The following is a 21,765-nucleotide window of genomic DNA, read 5'->3' as shown; positions in this document are numbered from 1 at the left end:
TTCATATATATAAAGCTATCTTATTCGAAGGTTTAAACTTGTAATCACTAGAACATAGTTTAGTTAATTCTAAACTTGTTCGCAAACAAAAGTTAATCCTTCTAACTTGACTTTTAAAATCAACTAAACACATGTTCTATATCTATATGATATGCTAACTTAATGATTTAAAACCTGGAAACACGAAAAACACCGTAAAACCGGATTTACGCCGTCGTAGTAACACCGCGGGCTGTTTTGGGTTAGTTAATTAAAAACTATGATAAACTTTGATTTAAAAGTTGTTATTCTGAGAAAATTATTTTTATTATGAACATGAAACTATATCCAAAAATTATGGTTAAACTCAAAGTGGAAGTATGTTTTCTAAAATGGTCATCTAGACGTCGTTCTTTCGACTGAAATGACTACCTTTACAAAAACAACTTGTAACTTATTTTTCTGACTATAAACCTATACTTTTTCTGTTTAGATTCATAAAATAGAGTTCAATATGAAATCATAGTAATTTGATTCACTCAAAAACGGATTTAAAATGAAGAAGTTATGGGTAAAACAAGATTGGATAATTTTTCTCATTTTAGCTACGTGAAAATTGGTAACAAATCTATTCCAACCATAACTTAATCAACTTGTATTGTATATTATGTAATCTTGAGATACCATAGACACGTATACAATGTTTCGACCTATCATGTCGACACATCTATATATATTTCGGAACAACCATAGACACTCTATATGTGAATGTTGGAGTTAGCTATACAGGGTTGAGGTTGATTCCAAAATATATATAGTTTGAGTTGTGATCAATAATGAGATACGTATACACTTGGTCGTGGATTGATTCAAGATAATATTTATCGATTTATTTCTGTACATCTAACTGTGGACAACTAGTTGTAGGTTACTAACGAGGACAGCTGACTTAATAAACTTAAAACATCAAAATATATTAAAAGTGTTATAAATATATTTTGAACATACTTTGATATATATGTATATATTGTTATAGGTTCGTGAATCAACCAGTGGCCAAGTCTTACTTCCCGACGAAGTAAAAATCTGTGAAAGTGAGTTATAGTCCCACTTTTAAAATCTAATATTTTTGGGATGAGAATACATGCAGGTTTTATAAATGATTTACAAAATAGACACAAGTACGTGAAACTACATTCTATGGTTGAATTATCGAAATCGAATATGCCCCTTTTTATTAAGTCTGGTAATCTAAGAATTAGGGAACAGACACCCTAATTGACGCGAATCCTAAAGATAGATCTATTGGGCCTAACAAACCCCATCCAAAGTACCGGATGCTTTAGTACTTCGAAATTTATATCATATCCGAAGGGTGTCCCGGAATGATGGGGATAGTCTTATATATGCATCTTGTTAATGTCGGTTACCAGGTGTTCACCATATGAATGATTTTTATCTCGATGTATGGGATGTGTATTGAAATATGAAATCTTGTGGTCTATTATTATGATTTGATATATATAGGTTAAACCTATAACTCACCAACATTTTTGTTGACGTTTTAAGCATGTTTATTCTCAGGTGATTATTAAGAGCTTCCGCTATCGCATACTTAAATAAGGACGAGATTTGGAGTCCATGCTTGTATGATATTGTGTAAAAACTGCATTCAAGAAACTTATTTTGTTGTAACATATTTGTATTGTAAACCATTATGTAATGGTGGTGTGTAAACAGGATATTTTAGATTATCATTATTTGATAATCTACGTAAAGCTTTTTAAACCTTTATTGATGAAATAAAGGTTATGGTTTGTTTTAAAATGAATGCAGTCTTTGAAAAACGTCTCATATAGAGGTCAAAACCTCGCAACGAAATCAATTAATATGGAACTTTTTTAATCAATAAGAACGGGACATTTCAGTTGGTATCCGAGCGTTGGTCTTAGAGAACCAGAATTTTGCATTAGTGTGACTTATCGAGTTTGTTAGGATGCATTAGTGAGTTTGGACTTCGACCGTGTTTACTTGAAAAATAATTGCTTAACAAATTTTGTTGCAAACTATATATTTTTAACATGTGAATATTATGTGATATATTAATCTCTTAACGCGTTTGATATTATGTGATAGATGTCTACCTCTACAACAAGTCTCATTGACTCACCTAATAATAATGAAGAGTCAAATGTAAATTGGAATGATTCGTGGACTGATTCACAAGTTCCCGAAGAGGAACCGAAAGAAGAGTCGGAACCGGAAGAAGAATCGGAATCGGAAGAAGAATCGGAACCGGATGAAGAAATAGTACCGGTGGGGGAAATAATAAAACGGTTAAGTAAAAGAAAATCCTCAACCAACCGACCAAGGTTAATTATGGTCAATGATGTTTCCGCCAAGGAAGCAAAATATTGGGAGGATTACCAATTCTCCGATGAATCGGATTCCGACGAGAATTCCGATGATGTTATAGAAATTACCCCAACTGAATTTAAAAAGGCAAAAGAAAATAATAAGGGAAAGGGCATAAAAAAAGAGAAATCTAATTCCAACCCCGATGAACTTTATATGTAACGTCAACCCCCGAAGTCCCTAAGTTGTAATAATGACCCGGGAACCTCTAAACCACCAGGTTTTTCTAAACCAATGTGGATAATGACGGCTCGTATTAGGGGAACATCATATATCCCTAGAAACTTGGCAAAACGAACCAAAACCGAAGAAGAAGAAACAAGCGAGTCGGAATAAGATAGTTGTATTCGTGTGGTGTAATATATGTAATATAGTGTGCTTATGCTTTAAGATATATGTAAAAATTGCTTGTATTAATAAGTATTTTTTTTATGAATCTAACTCTTGTCTATTTTACAGTATAAAAACACAAAATGGATAGACAACCCAATATTTTAAGAGACATACCCGGAGACATGATTGATGAAATCTTGTCTAGAGTCGGTCAGAATTCTTCGGCACAACTATTTAAGGCGAGATCAGTTTGTAAGACATTCGAAGAACGTTCCAAGAATGCCTTGCTTTATAAAAGGCTTTCGTTCGAAAGATGGGGGATATCACATTGGGAAATCCATAAGTTACGATGTGTTTACTTTAACGCATATATTGCGGGGAACCCAAATGCTATTTTACGCAATGGGTTAAGAAATTATTTTGACTCAATATATCCGAATATTGGACTTCGTGATTTAGAAAAAGCGGCTAACATGCAACATAAAGAAGCATGTTATGATTACGGATTAGTAATGTTCACTTCTCACCAAAGTGAGAACAAGAACATCGGGCTACAACTATTAAACAAAATGTTCCCACAAGTGATGGAGTCGGTAATTGGGGTAAGAAATGAGGTTTTTAGATTGTTACGGGACTGTTGAACATTACGTAACCCTCATCCCTTTGACGACGTTACAACACACTGTGTTATCAACGGCCATAACGGTTATGTTCCACAAGACCAAGGATGGGAAGTAGTCCTAGTAAAACCAGAATGCATGACTTGTTTCTGGACGTATGAATTACGTGTCTTTATTGCCTTTGCTGAACGACTTGTGTACTAGCTAGAATTATCTTCACAACCATCTTGTATCAAATTTATTGTGTGCTATATTTCATGCTATATGTAAAATAAGCGGTATTGTAAGTTTGTAAAATATTGTGTAAAAGTTTGAAAGCGAAATATTATTATAATCAGTTTTTCATATAGAATTGTAGTAGTTGAATTGTATATTAGCTACTAAGTATGAACTTAACGGGTAGGTACTACACGAATTTAAACTTATAAAACGCTAATATGAAGAAAAAGCTTTTATAAATGAGTTCATATTATGCTACGAAATACTATTAACTACTCTTAATATTCTGTATGATTAACTTGTTCCATTTGACTATTTTGAAGGAGATGGCACCGACTAATCGACACACCGTGAATATGAATGAAGAGGAATTCCGTACTTTTCTAGCTTCAAACATAGCTGCAGTACAGGCTGCGCTACATACCAACAATAACCTTGGATCTAGCAGTACAGGAAATCGTGTAGGATGCACCTACAAAGAATTCACTGCCTGCAAACCTTTGGAATTTGATGGAACCGAAGGACCGATCTGATTGAAACGGTGGACCGAGAAGGTCGAATCGGTGTTTGTCATAAGTAAGTGTACTGAAGAGGACAAAGTGAAGTACGCTACGCATACCTTCACAGGTTCTGCGTTAACATGGTGGAATACCTATCTAGAGCAAGTGGGACAAGACGATGCGTACGCACTACCGTGGTCAGCATTCAAGCACTTGATGAACGAGAAGTACCGTCCCAGAACCGAGGTCAATAAGCTCAAGACAGAACTTAGAGGGTTACGAACCCAAGGATTTGATATTACCACGTACGAAAGACGATTCACAGAATTATGCCTATTGTGTCCAGGAGCATTCGAAGATGAGGAAGAGAAGATCGACACGTTTGTGAAAGGATTACCGGAAAGAATCCAAGAAGATATAAGTTCACACGAGCCCGCCTCCATACAACAGGCATGTAGAATGGCTCACAAACTAGTGAACCAGATTAAAGAAAGAATTAAAGAACAGACTGCTGAAGAGGCCAATGTGAAACAAGTCAAAAGAAAGTGGGAGGAAAACGGTGATAAGAATCACCAATACAACAACAACAGCAATTACAACAATAATCGCAACAATTATCCCAACAATCGCAACATCAATCGCAACTACAATAAACGGTCCAACAACAACAACAACAACAACAACAACAACAACAACAACAACAACAAAAACAACAACAACAACTACAACAATCATCCCAACAACAATAATAACCGCAACAACAACAACAATCAGAAGTAGCTATGCCAATGGTGTGAAAAGTATCACTCGGGGTTCTGCACCAAATTTTGCAACAAGTGTAAAAGAAATGGTCATAGAGAGGCGAAGTGTGAGGTCTACGGACCAGGGGTTAATAGAACGAAAGGAACAAATGGTGTCGGAACGAGTAATGGCGGAGCAAGTAGTGTCGGAGCAAGTTATGCCAATGTAGTATGTTATAAATGTGGAAAACCGGGCCACATTATTAGAAATTGCCCAAACCAGGAGAACACGAATGGACAAGGCCGCGGAAGAGTTTTCAATATTAATGCAGCAGATGTAGTGACCCGAACTTTTCCATGTTTATATATATTAATTGAGATTGATATTTACATGATTAAATGTTTCCAACATGTTAAGCAATCAAACTTGTTAAGACTTGATTAATTGAAATATGTTTCATATAGACAATTGACCACCCAAGTTGACCGGTGATTCACGAACGTTAAAACTTGTAAAAACTATATGATGACATATATATGGATATATATATAGTTAACATTATACTATGATAAGTAAACATATCATTAAGTATATTAACAATGAACTACATATGTAAAAACAAGACTACTAACTTAATGATTTTTAAACGAAACATATATGTAACGATTATCGTTGTAAAGACATTTAATGTATATATATCATATTAAGAGATATTCATACACGATAATATCATGATAATATAATAATTTAAAATCTCATTTGATATTATAAACATTGGGTTAACAACATTTAACAAGATCGTTAACCTAAAGGTTTCAAAACAACACTTACATGTAACGACTAACGATGACTTAACGACTCAGTTAAAATGTATATACATGTAGTGTTTTAATATGTATTTATACACTTTTGAAAGACTTCAATACACTTATCAAAATACTTCTACTTAACAAAAATGCTTACAATTACATCCTCGTTCAGTTTCATCAACAATTCTACTCGTATGCACCCGTATTCGTACTCGTACGATACACAGCTTTTAGATGTATGTACTATTGGTATATACACTTCAATAATCAGCTCTTAGCAGCCCATTTGAGTCACCTAACACATGTGGGACCAATCATTTGGCAACTAGCATGAAATATCTCATAAAATTACAAAAATATGAGTAATCATTCATGACTTATTTACATGAAAACAAAATTACATATCCTTTATATCTAATCCATACACCAACGACCAAAAACACCTACAAACACTTTCATTCTTCAATTTTCTTCATCTAATTGATCTCTCTCAAGTTCTATCTTCAAGTTCTAAGTGCTCTTCATATATTCTACAAGTTCTAGTTACATAAAATCAAGAATACTTTCAAGTTTGCTAGCTCACTTCCAATCTTGTAAGGTGATCATCCAACCTCAAGAAATCTTTGTTTCTTACAGTAGGTTATCATTCTAATACAAGGTAATAATCATATTCAAACTTTGGTTCAATTTCTAGAACTATAACAATCTTATTTCAAGTGATGATCTTACTTGAACTTGTTTTCGTGTCATGATTCTGCTTCAAGAACTTCGAGCCATCCAAGGATCCGTTGAAGCTAGATCCATTTTTCTCCTTTTCAGTAGGTTTATCCAAGGAACTTAAGGTAGTAATTATGTTCATAACATCATTCGATTCATACATATAAAGCTATCTTATTCGAAGGTTTAAACTTGTAATCACTAGAACATAGTTTAGTTGATTCTAAACTTGTTCGCAAACAAAAGTTAATCCTTCTAACTTGACTTTTAAAATCAACTAAACACATGTTATATATCTATATGATATGCTAACTTAATGATTTAAAACCTGGAAACACGAAAAACACCGTAAAACCGGATTTACGCCGTCGTAGTAACACCGCGGGCTGTTTTGGGTTAGTTAATTAAAAACTATGATAAACTTTGATTTAAAAGTTGTTATTCTGAGAAAATGATTTTTATTATGAACATGAAACTATATCCAAAAATTATGGTTAAACTCAAAGTGGAAGTATGTTTTCTAAAATGGTCATCTAGACGTCGTTCTTTCGACTGAAATGACTACCTTTACAAAAATGACTTGTAACTTATTTTTCCGACTATAAACCTATACTTTTTCTGTTTAGATTCATAAAATAGAGTTCAATATGAAACCATAGCAATTTGATTCACTCAAAACGGATTTAAAATGAAGAAGTTATGGGTAAAACAAGATTGGATAATTTTTCTCATTTTAGCTACGTGAAAATTGGTAACAAATCTATTCCAACCATAACTTAATCAACTTGTATTGTATATTATGTAATCTTGAGATACCATAGACACGTATACAATGTTTCGACCTATCATGTCGACACATCTATATATATTTCGGAACAACCATAGACACTCTATATGTGAATGTTGGAGTTAGCTATACAGGGTTGAGGTTGATTCCAAAATATATATAGTTTGAGTTGTGATCAATACTGAGATACGTATACACTGGGTCATGGATTGATTCAAGATAATATTTATCGATTTATTTCTGTACATCTAACTGTGGACAACTAGTTGTAGGTTACTAACAAGGACAGCTGACTTAATAAACTTAAAACATCAAAATATATTAAAAGTGTTGTAAATATATTTTGAACATACTTTGATATATATGTATATATTGTTATAGGTTCGTGAATCAACCAGTGGCCAAGTCTTACTTCCCGACGAAGTAAAAATCTGTGAAAGTGAGTTATAGTCCCACTTTTAAAATCTAATATTTTTGGGATGAGAATACATGCAGGTTTTATAAATGATTTACAAAATAGACACAAGTACGTGAAACTACATTCTATGGTTGAATTATCGAACTCGAATATGCCCCTTTTTATTAAGTCTGGTAATCTAAGAATTAGGGAACAGACACCCTAATTGACGCGAATCCTAAAGATAGATCTATTGGGCCTAACAAACCCCATCCAAAGTACCGGATGCTTTAGTACTTCGAAATTTATATCATATCCGAAGGGTGTCCCGGAATGATGGGGATATTCTTATATATACATCTTGTTAATGTCGGTTACCAGGTGTTCACCATATGAATGATTTTTATCTCTATGTATGGGATGTGTATTGAAATATGAAACCTTGTGGTCTATTATTATGATTTGATATATATAGGATAAACCTATAACTCACCAACATTTTGGTTGACGTTTTAAGCATGTTTATTCTCAGGTGATTATTAAGAGCTTCCGCTGTCGCATACTTTAATAAGGACGAGATTTGGAGTCCATGCTTGTATGATATTGTGTAAAAACTGCATTCAAGAAACTTATTTTGTTGTAACATATTTGTATTGTAAACCATTATGTAATGGTCATGTGTAAACAGGATATTTTAGATTATCATTATTTGATAATCTACGTAAAGCTTTTTAAACCTTTATTGATGAAATAAAGGTTATGGTTTGTTTTAAAATGAATGCAGTCTTTGAAAAACGTCTCATATAGAGGTCAAAACCTCGCAACGAAATCAATTAATATGGAACGTTTTTAATCAATAAGAACGGGACATTTCAGTTGGTATCCGAGCGTTGGTCTTAGAGAACCAGAATTTTGCATTAGTGTGTCTTATCAAGTTTGTTAGGATGCATTAGTGAGTCTGGACTTCGACCGTGTTTACTTGAAAAATGATTGCTTAACAAATTTTGTTGGAAACTATATATTTTTAACATGTGAATATTATGTGATATATTAATCTCTTAACGCGTTTGATATTATGTGATAGATGTCTACCTCTAGAACAAGTCCCATTGACACACCTAATAATAATGAAGAGTCAAATGTAAATTGGAATGATTCGTGGACTGATTCACAAGTTCCCGATGAGGAACCGGAAGAAGAATCGGAACCGGAAGAAGAATCGGAACCGGATGAAGAAATAGAACCGGTGGGGGAAATAATAAAATGGTTAAGTAAAAGAAAATCCTCAACCAACCGACCAAGGTTAATTATGGTCAATGGTGTTTCCGCCAAGGAAGCAAAATATTGGGAGGATTACCAATTCTCCGATGAATCGGATTCCGACGAGAATTCCGATGATGTTATAGAAATTACCCCAACTGAATTTAAAAAGGCAAAAGAAAATAATAAGGGAAAGGGTATAAAAATAGAGAAATCTAATTCCAACTCCGATGAACTTTATATGTATCGTCAACCCCCGAAGTCCTTAGGTTGTAACAATGACCCGGGAACCTCTAAACCACCAGGTTTTTCTAAACCAATGTGGAAAACGACAGCTCGTATTAGGGGAACATCATATATCCCTAGAAACTTGGCAAAATGAACCAAAACCGAAGAAGAAGAAACAAGCGAGTCGGAATAAGATAGTTTTATTCGTATGGTGTAATATATGTAATATAGTGTGCTTATGCTTTATGATATATGTAAAAATTGCTTGTATTAATAAGTATTTTTTTTTTATGAATCTAACTCTTGTCTATTTTACAGTATAAAAACACAAAATGGATAGACAATCCAATATTTTAAGAGACCTACCCGGAGACATGATTGATGAAATCTTGTCTAGAGTCGGTCAGAATTCTTCGGCACAACTATTTAAGGCGAGATCAGTTTGTAAGACATTCGAAGAACGTTCCAAGAATGCCTTGGTTTATAAAAGGCTTTCGCTCGAAAGATGGGGGATATCACATTGGGAAATCCATAAGTTACGATGTGTTTACTTTGACGCATATATTGTGGGGAACCCAAATGCTATTTTATGCAATGGCTTAAGAAATTATTTTGACTCAATATATCCGAATATTGGACTTCGTGATTTAGAAAAAGCGGCTAACATGCAACATAAAGAAGCATGTTATGCTTACGGATTAGTAATGTTCGCTTCTCACCAAAGTGAGAACAAGAACATCGGGCTACAACTATTAAACAAAACGTTCCCACAAGTGACGGAGTCGGTAATTGGGGTAAGAAATGAGGTTTTTAGATTGTTACGGGACTGTTGGACATTACGTAACCCTCGTCCCTTTGACGACGTTACAACACGCTGTCTTATCAATGGCCATAACGGTTATGTTCCACAAGACCAAAGATGGTAAGTAATCCTAGTAAAACCAGAATGCATGACTTGTTTCTGGACGTATGAATTACGTGTCTTTATTGCCTTTGCTGAACTTCTTGTGTACTAGCTAGAATTATCTTCACAACCATCTTGTATCAAATTTATTGTGTGCTATATTTCATGCTATATGTAAAATAAGCGGTATTGTAAGTTTGTAAAATATTGTGTAAAAGTTTGAACGCGAAATATTATTATAATCAGTTTTTCATATAGAATTGTAGTAGTTGAATTGTATATTAGCTACTAAGTATGAACTTAACGGGTAGGTACTACCCGAATTTAAACTTATAAAACGCTAATATGAAGAAAAAGCTTTTATAAAGGAGTTCATATTATGCTACGAAATACTATTAACTACTCTTAATATTCTGTATGATTAACTTGTTCCATTTGACTATTTTGAAGGAAATGGCACCGACTACTCGACACACCGTGAATATGAATGAAGAGGAATTCCGTACTTTTCTAGCTTCAAACATAGCCGCAGTACAGGCTGCGCTACATACTAACAATAACCTTGGATCTAGCAGTACAGGAAATCGTGTAGGATGCACCTACAAAGAATTCACTGCCTGCAAACCTTTGGAATTTGATGGAACCGAAGGACCGATCGGATTGAAACGGTGGACCGAGAAGGTCGAATCGGTGTTTGCCATAAGTAAGTGTACTGAAGAGGATAAAGTGAAGTACGCTACGCATACCTTCACAGGTTCTGCGTTAACATGGTGGAATACCTATCTAGAGCAAGTGGGACAAGACGATACGTACGCACTACCGTGGTCAGCATTCAAGCACTTGATGAACGAGAAGTACCGTCCCAGAACCGAGGTCAATAAGCTCAAGATAGAACTTAGAAGGTTACGAACCCAAGGATTTGATATTACCACGTACGAAAGACGATTCACAGAATTGTGCCTATTGTGTCCGGGAGCATTCGAAGATGAGGAAGAGAAGATCGACGCGTTTGTGAAAGGATTACCGGAAAGAATCCAAGAAGATATAAGTTCACACGAGCCCGCCTCCATACAACAGGCATGTACAATGGCTCACAAACTAGTGAACCAGATTGAAGAAAGAATTAAAGAACAGACTGCTGAAGAGGCCAATGTGAAGCAAGTCAAAAGAAAGTGGGAGGAAAACGGTGATAAGAATCATCAATACAACAACAACAGTAATTACAACAATAATCGCAACAATTATCCCAACAATCGCAACATCAATCGCAACTACAACAAACGGCCCAACAACAACAACAACAACAACAACAACAATAACAGCAACTACAACAATCATCCCAACAACAATAATAACCGCAACAACAACAACAATCAGAAGCAGCTATGCCAAAGGTGTGAAAAGTATCACTCGGGGTTCTGCACCAAATTTTGCAACAAGTGTAAAAGAAATGGTCATAGCGCGGCGAAGTGTGAGGTCTACGGACCAGGGGTTAATAGAACGAAAGGAACAAATGGTGTCGGAACGAGTAATGGCAGAGCAAGTAGTGTCGGAGCAAGTTATGCCAATGTAGTTTGTTATAAATGTGGAAAACTGGGCCACATTATTAGAAATTGCCCGAACCAGGAGAACACGAATGGACAAGGCCGCGGAAGAGTTTTCAATATTAATCCGGCAGAGGCACAGGAAGACCCGGAGCTTGTTACGGGTACGTTTCTTATTGACAATAAATCTGCTTACATTTTATTTGATTCGGGTGCGGATAGAAGCTATATGAGTAGAGATTTTTATGCTAAATTAAGTTGTCCATTGACGCCTTTGGATAGTAAATTTTTACTCGAATTAGCAAATGGTAAATTAATTTCAGCAGATAATATATGTCGGAATCGAGAAATTAAACTGGTTAGCGAAACATTTAAGATTGATTTGATACCAGTAGAGTTAGGGAGTTTTGATGTGATAATCGGTATGGACTGGTTGAAAGAAGTGAAAGCAGAGATCGTTTGTTATAAAAATGCAATTCGCATTATACGAGAAAAAGGAAAACCCTTAATGGTGTACGGATAAAAGGGCAACACGAAGCTACATCTTATTAGTAATTTGAAGGCACAAAAACTAATAAGAAAAGGTTGCTATGCTGTTCTAGCACACGTCGAGAAAGTACAAACTGAAGAAAAGAGCATCAATGATGTTCCCATTGCAAAAGAATTTCCCGATGTATTTCCGAAAGAATTACCGGGATTACCCCCACATCGATCCGTTGAATTTCAAATAGATCTTGTACCAGGAGCTGCACCAATAGCTCGTGCTCCTTACAGACTCGCACCCAGCGAGATGAAAGAACTGCAAAGCCAATTACAAGAACTTTTAGAGCGTGGTTTCATTCGACCAAGCACATCACCGTGGGGAGCTCCTGTTTTGTTTGTCAAGAAGAAAGATGGTACATTCAGGTTGTGTATCGACTACCGAGAGTTGAACAAACTTACCATCAAGAACCACTACCCACTACCGAGAATCGACGACTTATTTGATCAACTACAAGGCTCGTCTGTTTATTAAAAGATTGACTTACGTTCCGGGTATCATCAAATGCGGGTGAAAGAAGATGATATTCCAAAGACTGCTTTCAGAACACGTTACGGTCATTACGAGTTTATGGTCATGCCGTTTGGTTTAACTAATGCACCAGCTGTGTTCATGGACCTTATGAACCGAGTGTGTGGACCATACCTTGACAAGTTTGTCATTGTTTTCATTGATGACATACTTATTTACTCAAAGAATGACCAAGAACACGGTGAACATTTGAGAAAGGTGTTAGAAGTATTGAGGAAGGAAGAATTGTACGCTAAGTTTTCAAAGTGTGCATTTTGGTTGGAAGAAGTTCAATTCCTCGGTCACATAGTGAACAAAGAAGGTATGAAGGTGTATCCGGCAAAGATAGAAACTGTTGAAAAGTGGGAAACCCCGAAATCTCCAAAACACATACGCCAGTTTTTAGGACTAGCTGGTTACTACAGAAGGTTCATCCAAGACTTTTCCAGAATAGCAAAACCCTTGACTGCATTAACGCATAAAGGGAAGAAATTTGAATGGAATGATGAACAAGAGACAGCGTTTCAGTTATTGAAGAAAAAGCTAACTACGGCACCTATATTGTCATTGCCTGAAGGGAATGACGATTTTGTGATTTATTGTGACATATCAAAGCAAGGTCTCGGTTGTGTATTAATGCAACGAACGAAGGTGATTGCTTATGCGTCTAGACAATTGAAGATTCACGAACAAAATTATACGACGCATGATTTGGAATTAGGCGCGGTTGTTTTTGCATTAAAGACTTGGAGGCACTACTTATATGGGGTCAAAAGTATTATATATACCTACCACAAAAGTCTTCAACACATATTTAATCAGAAGCAACTGAATATGAGGCAGCGTAGGTGGATTGAATTATTGAATGATTACGACTTTGAGATTCGTTACCACCCGGGGAAGGCAAATGTGGTAGCCGATGCCTTGAGCAGGAAGGACAGAGAACCCATTCGAGTAAAATCTATGAATATAATGATTCATAATAACCTTACTACTCAAATAAATGAGGCGCAACAAGGAGTTTTAAAAAAGGGAAATTTAAAGGATGAAATACCCAAAGGATCGGAGAAGCATCTTAATATTCGGGAAGACAGAACCCGGTATAGGGCTGAAAGGATTTGGGTACCAAAATTTGGAGATATGAGAGAAATGGTACTTAGAGAAGCTCATAAAACCAGATACTCAATACATCCTGGAACGGGAAAGATGTACAAGGATCTCAAGAAACATTTTTGGTGGCCGGGTATGAAAGCCGATGTTGCTAAATACGTAGGAGAATGTTTGACGTGTTCTAAGGTCAAAGCTGAGCATCAGAAACCATCAGGTCTACTTCAACAACCCGAAATCCCGGAATGGAAATGGGAAAACATTACCATGGATTTCATCACTAAATTGCCAAGGACTGCAAGTGGTTTTGATACTATTTGGGTAATAGTTGATCGTCTCACCAAATCAGCACACTTCCTGCCAATAAGAGAAGATGACAAGATGGAGAAGTTAGCACGACTGTATTTGAAGGAAGTCGTCTCCAGACATGGAATACCAATCTCTATTATCTCTGATAGGGATGGCAGATTTATTTCAAGATTCTGGCAGACATTACAGCAAGCATTAGGAACTCGTCTAGACATGAGTACTGCCTATCATCCACAAACTGATGGGCAGAGCGAAAGGACGATACAAACGCTTGAAGACATGCTACAAGCATGTGTTATTGATTTCGGAAACAGTTGGGATCGACATCTACCGTTAGCAGAATTTTCCTACAACAACAGCTACCATTCAAGCATTGAGATGGCGTCATTTGAAGCAGTTTATGGTAGAAAGTGCAGGTCTCCGATTTTTTGGAGTGTAGTGGGGGATAGACAGATTACAGGTCCGGAGATTATACAAGAAACTATCGAGAAGATCATCCAAATTCAACAACGGTTGAAAACCGCCCAAAGTCGACAAAAGAGCTACGCTGACATTAAAAGAAAAGATATAGAATTTGAAATTGGAGAGATGGTCATGCTTAAAGTTACACCTTGGAAAGGCGTTGTTCGATTTGGTAAATGAGGGAAATTAAATCCAAGGTATATTGGACCATTCAAGATTATTGATCGTGTCGGACCAGTAGCTTACCGACTTGAGTTACCTCAACAACTAGCGGCTGTACATAACACTTTCCATGTCTCGAATTTGAAGAAATGTTTTACTAAAGAAGATCTCACTATTCCGTTAGATGAAATCCAAATCAACGAAAAACTTCAATTCATCGAAGAACCCGTCGAAATAATGGATCGTGAGGTTAAAAGACTTAAGCAAAACAAGATACCAATTGTTAAGGTTCGATGGAATGCTCGTAGAGGACCCGAGTTCACCTGGGAGCGTGAAGATCAAATGAAGAAGAAATACCCGCATCTATTTCCAGAAGATTCGTCAACACCTTCAATAGCTTAAAATTTCGGGACGAAATTTATTTAACGGGTAGGTACTGTAGTGACCCGAACTTTTCCATGTTTATATATATTAATTGAGATTGATATTTACATGATTAAATGTTTCCAACATGTTAAGCAATCAAACTTGTTAAGACTTGATTAATTGAAATATGTTTCATATAGACAATTGACCACCCAAGTTGACCGGTGATTCACGAACGTTAAAACTTGTAAAAACTATATGATGACATATATATTGATATATATATAGTTAACATGATACTATGATAAGTAAACATATCATTAAGTATATTAACAATGAACTACATATGTAAAAACAAGACTACTAACTTAATGATTTTTAAACGAAACATATATGTAACGATTATCATTGTAAAGACATTTAATGTATATATATCATATTAAGAGATATTCATACACGATAATATCATGATAATATAATAATTTAAAATCTCATTTGATATTATAAACATTGGGTTAACAACATTTAACAAGATCGTTAACCTAAAGGTTTCAAAACAACACTTACATGTAACGACCAACGATGACTTAACGACTCAGTTAAAATGTATATACATGTAGTGTTTTAATATGTATTTATACACTTTTGAAAGACTTCAATAAACTTATCAAAATACTTCTACTTAACAAAAATGCTTACAATTACATCCTCGTTCAGTTTCATCAACAATTCTACTCGTATGCACCCGTATTCGTACTCGTACAATACACAGCTTTTAGATGTATGTACTATTGGTATATACACTCCAATGATCAGATCTTAGCAGCCCATGTGAGTCACCTAACACATGTGGGAACCATCATTTGGCAACTAGCATGAAATATCTCATAAAATTACAAAAATATGAGTAATCACTCATGACTTATTTACATGAAAAAAAAATTACATATCCTTTATATCTAATCCATACACCAACGACCAAAAACACCTACAAACACTTTCATTCTTCAATTTTCTTCATCTAATTGATCTCTCTCAAGTTCTATCTTCAAGTTCTAAGTGTTCTTCATATATTCTACAAGTTCTAGTTACATAAAATCAAGAATACTTTCAAGTTTGCTAGCTCACTTCCAATCTTGTAAGGTGATCATCCAACCTCAAGAAATCTTTGTTTCTTACAGTAGGTTATCATTCTAATACAAGGTAATAATCATATTCAAACTTTGGTTCAATTTCTATAACTATAACAATCTTATTTCAAGTGATGATCTTACTTGAACTTGTTTTCGTGTCATGATTCTGCTTCAAGAACTTCGAGCCATCCAAGGATCCGTTGAAGCTAGATCCATTTTTCTCTTTTCTAGTAGGTTTATCCAAGGAACTTAAGGTAGTAATGATGTTCATAACATCATTCGATTCATACATATAAAGCTATCTTATTCGAAGGTTTAAACTTGTAATCACTAGAACATAGTTTAGTTAATTCTAAACTTGTTCGCAAATAAAAGTTAATCCTTCTAACTTGACTTTTAAAATCAACTAAACACATGTTCTATATCTATATGATATGCTAACTTAATGATTTAAAACCTGGAAACACGAAAAACACCGTAAAACCGGATTTACGCCGTCGTAGTAACACCGCGGGCTGTTTTGGGTTAGTTAATTAAAAACTATGATAAACTTTGATTTAAAAGTTGTTATTTTGAGAAAATGATTTTTATTATGAACATGAAACTATATCCAAAAATTATGGTTAAACTCAAAGTGGAAGTATGTTTTCTAAAATGGTCATCTAGACGTCGTTCTTTCGACTGAAATGACTACCTTTACAAAAACGACTTGTAACTTATTTTTCCGACTATAAACCTATACTTTATCTGTTTAGATTCATAAAATAGAGTTCAATATCAAACCATAGCAATTTGATTCACTCAAAACGGATTTAAAATGAAGAAGTTATGGGTAAAACAAGATTGGATAATTTTTCTCATTTTAGCTACGTGAAAATTGGTAACAAATCTATTCCAACCATAACTTAATCAACTTGTATTGTATATTATGTAATCTTGAGATACCATAGACACGTATACAATGTTTCGACCTATCATGTCGACACATCTATATATATTTCGGAACAACCATAGACACTCTATATGTGAATGTTGGAGTTAGCTATACAGGGTTGAGGTTGATTCCAAAATATATATAGTTTGAGTTGTGATCAATACTGAGATACGTATACACTGGGTCGTGGATTGATTCAAGATAATATTTATCGATTTATTTCTGTACATCTAACTGTGGACAACTAGTTGTAGGTTACTAACAAGGACAGCTGATTTAATAAACTTAAAACATCAAAATATATTAAAAGTGTTGTAAATATATTTTGAACATACTTTGATATATATGTATATATTGTTATAGGTTCGTGAATCAACCAGTGGCCAAGTCTTACTTCCTGACGAAGTAAAAATCTGTAAAAGTGAGTTATAGTCCCACTTTTAAAATCTAATATTTTTGGGATGAGAATACATGCAGGTTTTATAAATGATTTACAAAATAGACACAAGTACGTGAAACTACATTCTATGGTTGAATTATCGAAATCGAATATGCCCCTTTTTATTAAGTCTGGTAATCTAAGAATTAGGGAACAGACACCCTAATTGACGCGAATCCTAAAGATAGATCTATTGGGCCTAACAAACCCCATCCAAAGTACCGGATGCTTTAGTACTTCGAAATTTATATCATATCCGAAGGGTGTCCCGGAATGATGGGGATATTCTTATATATGCATCTTGTTAATGTCGGTTACCAGGTGTTCACCATATGAATGATTTTTATCTCTATGTATGGGATGTGTATTGAAATATGAAACCTTGTGGTCTATTATTATGATTTGATATATATAGGTTAAACCTATAACTCACCAACATTTTTGTTGACGTTTTAAGCATGTTTATTCTCAGGTGATTATTAAGAGCTTCCGCTGTCGCATACTTAAATAAGGACGAGATTTGGAGTCCATGCTTGTATGATTTTGTGCAAAAACTGCATTCAAGAAACTTATTTTGTTGTAACATATTTGTATTGTAAACCATTATGTAATGGTCATGTGTAAACAGGATATTTTAGATTATCATTATTTGATAATCTACGTAAAGCTTTTTAAACCTTTATTAATGAAATAAAGGTTATGGTTTGTTTTAAAATGAATGCAGTCTTTGAAAAACGTCTCATATAGAGGTCAAAACCTCGCAACGAAATCAATTAATATGGAACGTTTTTAATCAATAAGAACGGGACATTTCAGCAGAGGCACAGGAAGACCCAGAGCTTGTTACGGGTACGTTTCTTATTGACAATAAATCTACTTACGTTTTATTTGATTCGGGTGCGGATAGAAGCTATATGAGTAGAGATTTTTGTGCTAAATTAAGTTGTCCATTGACGCCTTTAGATAGTAAATTTTTACTCGAATTAGCAAATGATAAATTAATTTCAGCAGATAATATATGTCGGAATCGAGAAATTAAACTGGTTAGCGAAACATTTAAGATTGATTTGATACCAGTAGAGTTAGGGAGTTTTGATGTGATAATCGGTATGGACTGGTTGAAAGAAGTGAAAGCAGAGATCGTTTGTTACAAAAATGCAATTCGCATTATACGAGAAAAAGGAAAACCCTTAATGGTGTACGGAGAAAAGGGCAACACGAAGCTACATCTTATTAGTAATTTGAAGGCACAAAAACTAATAAGAAAAGGTTGCTATGCTGTTCTAGCACACGTCGAGAAAGTACAAACTGGAGAAAAGAGCATCAATGGTGTTCCCATTGCAAAAGAATTTCCCGATGTATTTCCGAAAGAATTACCGGGATTACCCCCACATCGATCCGTTGAATTTCAAATAGATCTTGTACCAGGAGCTGCACCAATAGCTCGTGCTCCTTACAGACTCGCACCCATCGAGATGAAAGAACTGCAAAGCCAATTACAAGAACTTTTAGAGCGTAGTTTCATTCGACCAAGCACGTCACCGTGGGGAGCTCCTGTTTTGTTTGTCAAGAAGAAAGATGGTACATTCAGGTTGTGTATCGACTACCGAGAGTTGAACAAACTTACCATCAAGAACCGCTACCCACTACCGAGAATCGACGACTTATTTGATCAACAACAAGGCTCGTCTGTTTATTCAAAGATTGACTTACGTTCCGGGTATCATCAAATGCGGGTGAAAGAAGATGATATTCCAAAGACTGCTTTCAGAACACGTTACGGTCATTACGAGTTTATGGTCATGCCGTTTGGTTTAACTAATGCACCAGCTGTGTTCATGGACCTTATGAACCGAGTGTGTGGACCATACCTTGACAAGTTTGTCATTATTTTCATTGATGACATACTTATTTACTCAAAGAATGATCAAGAATACGGTGAACATTTGAGAAAGGTGTTAGAAGTATTGAGGAAGGAAGAATTGTACGCTAAGTTTTCAAAGTGTGCATTATGGTTGGAAGAAGTTCAATTCCTCGGTCACATAGTGAACAAAGAAGGTATTAAGGTGGATCCGGCAAAGATAAAAACTGTTGAAAAGTGGGAAACCCCGAAAACTCCGAAACACATACGCCAGTTTTTAGGACTAGCTGGTTACTACAGAAGGTTCATCCAAGACTTTTCCAGAATAGCAAAACCCTTGACTGCATTAACGCATAAAGGGAAGAAATTTGAATGGAATGATGAACAAGAGAAAGCGTTTCAGTTATTGAAGAAAAAGCTAACTACGGCACCTATATTGTCATTGCCTAAAGGGAATGATGATTTTGTGATTTATTGTGACGCATCAAAGCAAGGTCTTGGTTATGTATTAATGCAACGAACGAAGGTGATTGCTTATGCGTCTAGACAATTGAAGATTCACGAACAAAATTATACGACGCATGATTTGGAATTAGGCGCGGTTGTTTTTGCATTAAAGACTTGGAGGCACTACTTATATGGGGTCAAAAGTATTATATATACCGACCACAAAAGTCTTCAACACATATTTAATCAGAAACAACTGAACATGAGGCAGCGCAGGTGGATTGAATTGTTAAATGATTACGACTTTGAGATTCGTTACCATCCGGGGAAGGCAAATGTGGTAGCCGACGCCTTGAGCAGAAAGGACAGAGAACCCATTCGAGAAAAAGCTATGAATATAATAATTCACAATAACCTTACTACTCAAATAAAGGAGGCGCAACAAGGAGTTTTAAAAGAGGGAAATTTAAAGGATGAAATACCCAAAGGATCGGAGAAGCATCTTAATATTCGGGAAGACAGAACCCGGTATAGGGCTGAAAAGATTTGGGTACCAAAATTTGGAGATATGAGAGAAATGGTACTTAGAGAAGCTCATAAAACCAGATACTCAATACATCCTGGAACGGGGAAGATGTACAAGGATCTCAAGAAACATTTTTGGTAGCCGGGCATGAAATCTGATGTTGCTAAATATGTAGGAGAGTGTTTGACGTGTTCTAAGGTCAAAGCGGAGCATCAAAAACCATCAGGTCTATTTCAACAACCCGAAATCCCGGAATGGAAATGGGAAAACATTACCATGGATTTCATCACTAAATTGCCAAGGACTGCAAGTGGTTTTGATACTATTTGGGTAATAGTTGATCGTCTCACCAAATCAGCACACTTCCTGCCAATAAGAGAAGATGACAAGATGGAGAAGTTAGCATGACTGTATTTGAAGGAAGTCGTCTCCAGACATGGAATACCAATCTCTATTATCTCTGATAGGGATGCAGATTTATTTCAAGATTCTGGCAGACATTACAGCAAGCATTAGGAACTCGTCTAGACATGAGTACTGCCTATCATCCACAAACTGATGGGCAGAGTGAAAGGACGATACAAATGCTTGAAGACATGCTACGAGCATGTGTTATGGATTTCGGAAACAGTTGGGATCGACATCTACCGTTAGCAGAATTTTCCTACAACAATAGCTACCATTCAAGCATTGAGATGGCGCCGTTTGAAGCACTTTATGGTAGAAAGTGCAGGTCTCCGATTTGTTAGAGTGAAGTGGGGGATAGACAGATTACGGGTCCGGAGATTATACAAGAAACTACCGAGAAGATCATCCAAATTCAACAACGGTTGAAAACCGCCCAAAGTCGACAAAAGAGCTACGCTGACATTAAAAGAAAAGATATAGAATTTGAAATTGGAGAGATGGTCATGCTTAAAGTTGCACCTTGGAAAGGCGTTGTTCGATTTGGTAAACGAGGGAAATTAAATCCAAGGTATATTGGACCATTCAAGATTATTGATCGTGTCGGACCAGTAGCTTACCGACTTGAGTTACCTCAAAAACTCGTGGCTGTACATGTCATAACCCGTCCTTAACCGTAAGAACGTGTTAGATAACGTATGATTTCATTGCGAGGTATTGACCTCTATATGCGACATTTTTAAAAGAAAAACTGCATATATTATACATTACAAACCATGATTCTTATTTTTGATACAAGCTTTGGACAAAATAAAGATGATTATCGTTTAGCGATAATCTTCGACTTACAAACTTTACAAGTGATGATAACAACACGATTTCTAGCATATTTTACAACACAAGTTCTTGGATATGCAGTCTTATTTTTGACACAAATATGCGTACGCAAGATCCTGCTCAAATTCAACATAATGCAGCGGAAACTTCTAATTATCACCTGAGAATAAACATGTTTAAAACGTCAACATAAAGTTGGTGAGATATAGGTTTAGTGCCGGCAGCAATATATATATAGACCACAAGATTTCGTATATAAACAGTTTAATAAAA

Source organism: Rutidosis leptorrhynchoides, chromosome 5 (assembly GCF_046630445.1).
Source record: "Rutidosis leptorrhynchoides isolate AG116_Rl617_1_P2 chromosome 5, CSIRO_AGI_Rlap_v1, whole genome shotgun sequence".
Classification (NCBI taxonomy): Eukaryota; Viridiplantae; Streptophyta; class Magnoliopsida; order Asterales; family Asteraceae; genus Rutidosis; species Rutidosis leptorrhynchoides.
The sequence above is the reverse complement of the archived record's forward strand: the minus strand, read 5'-3'. Positions refer to the sequence as shown.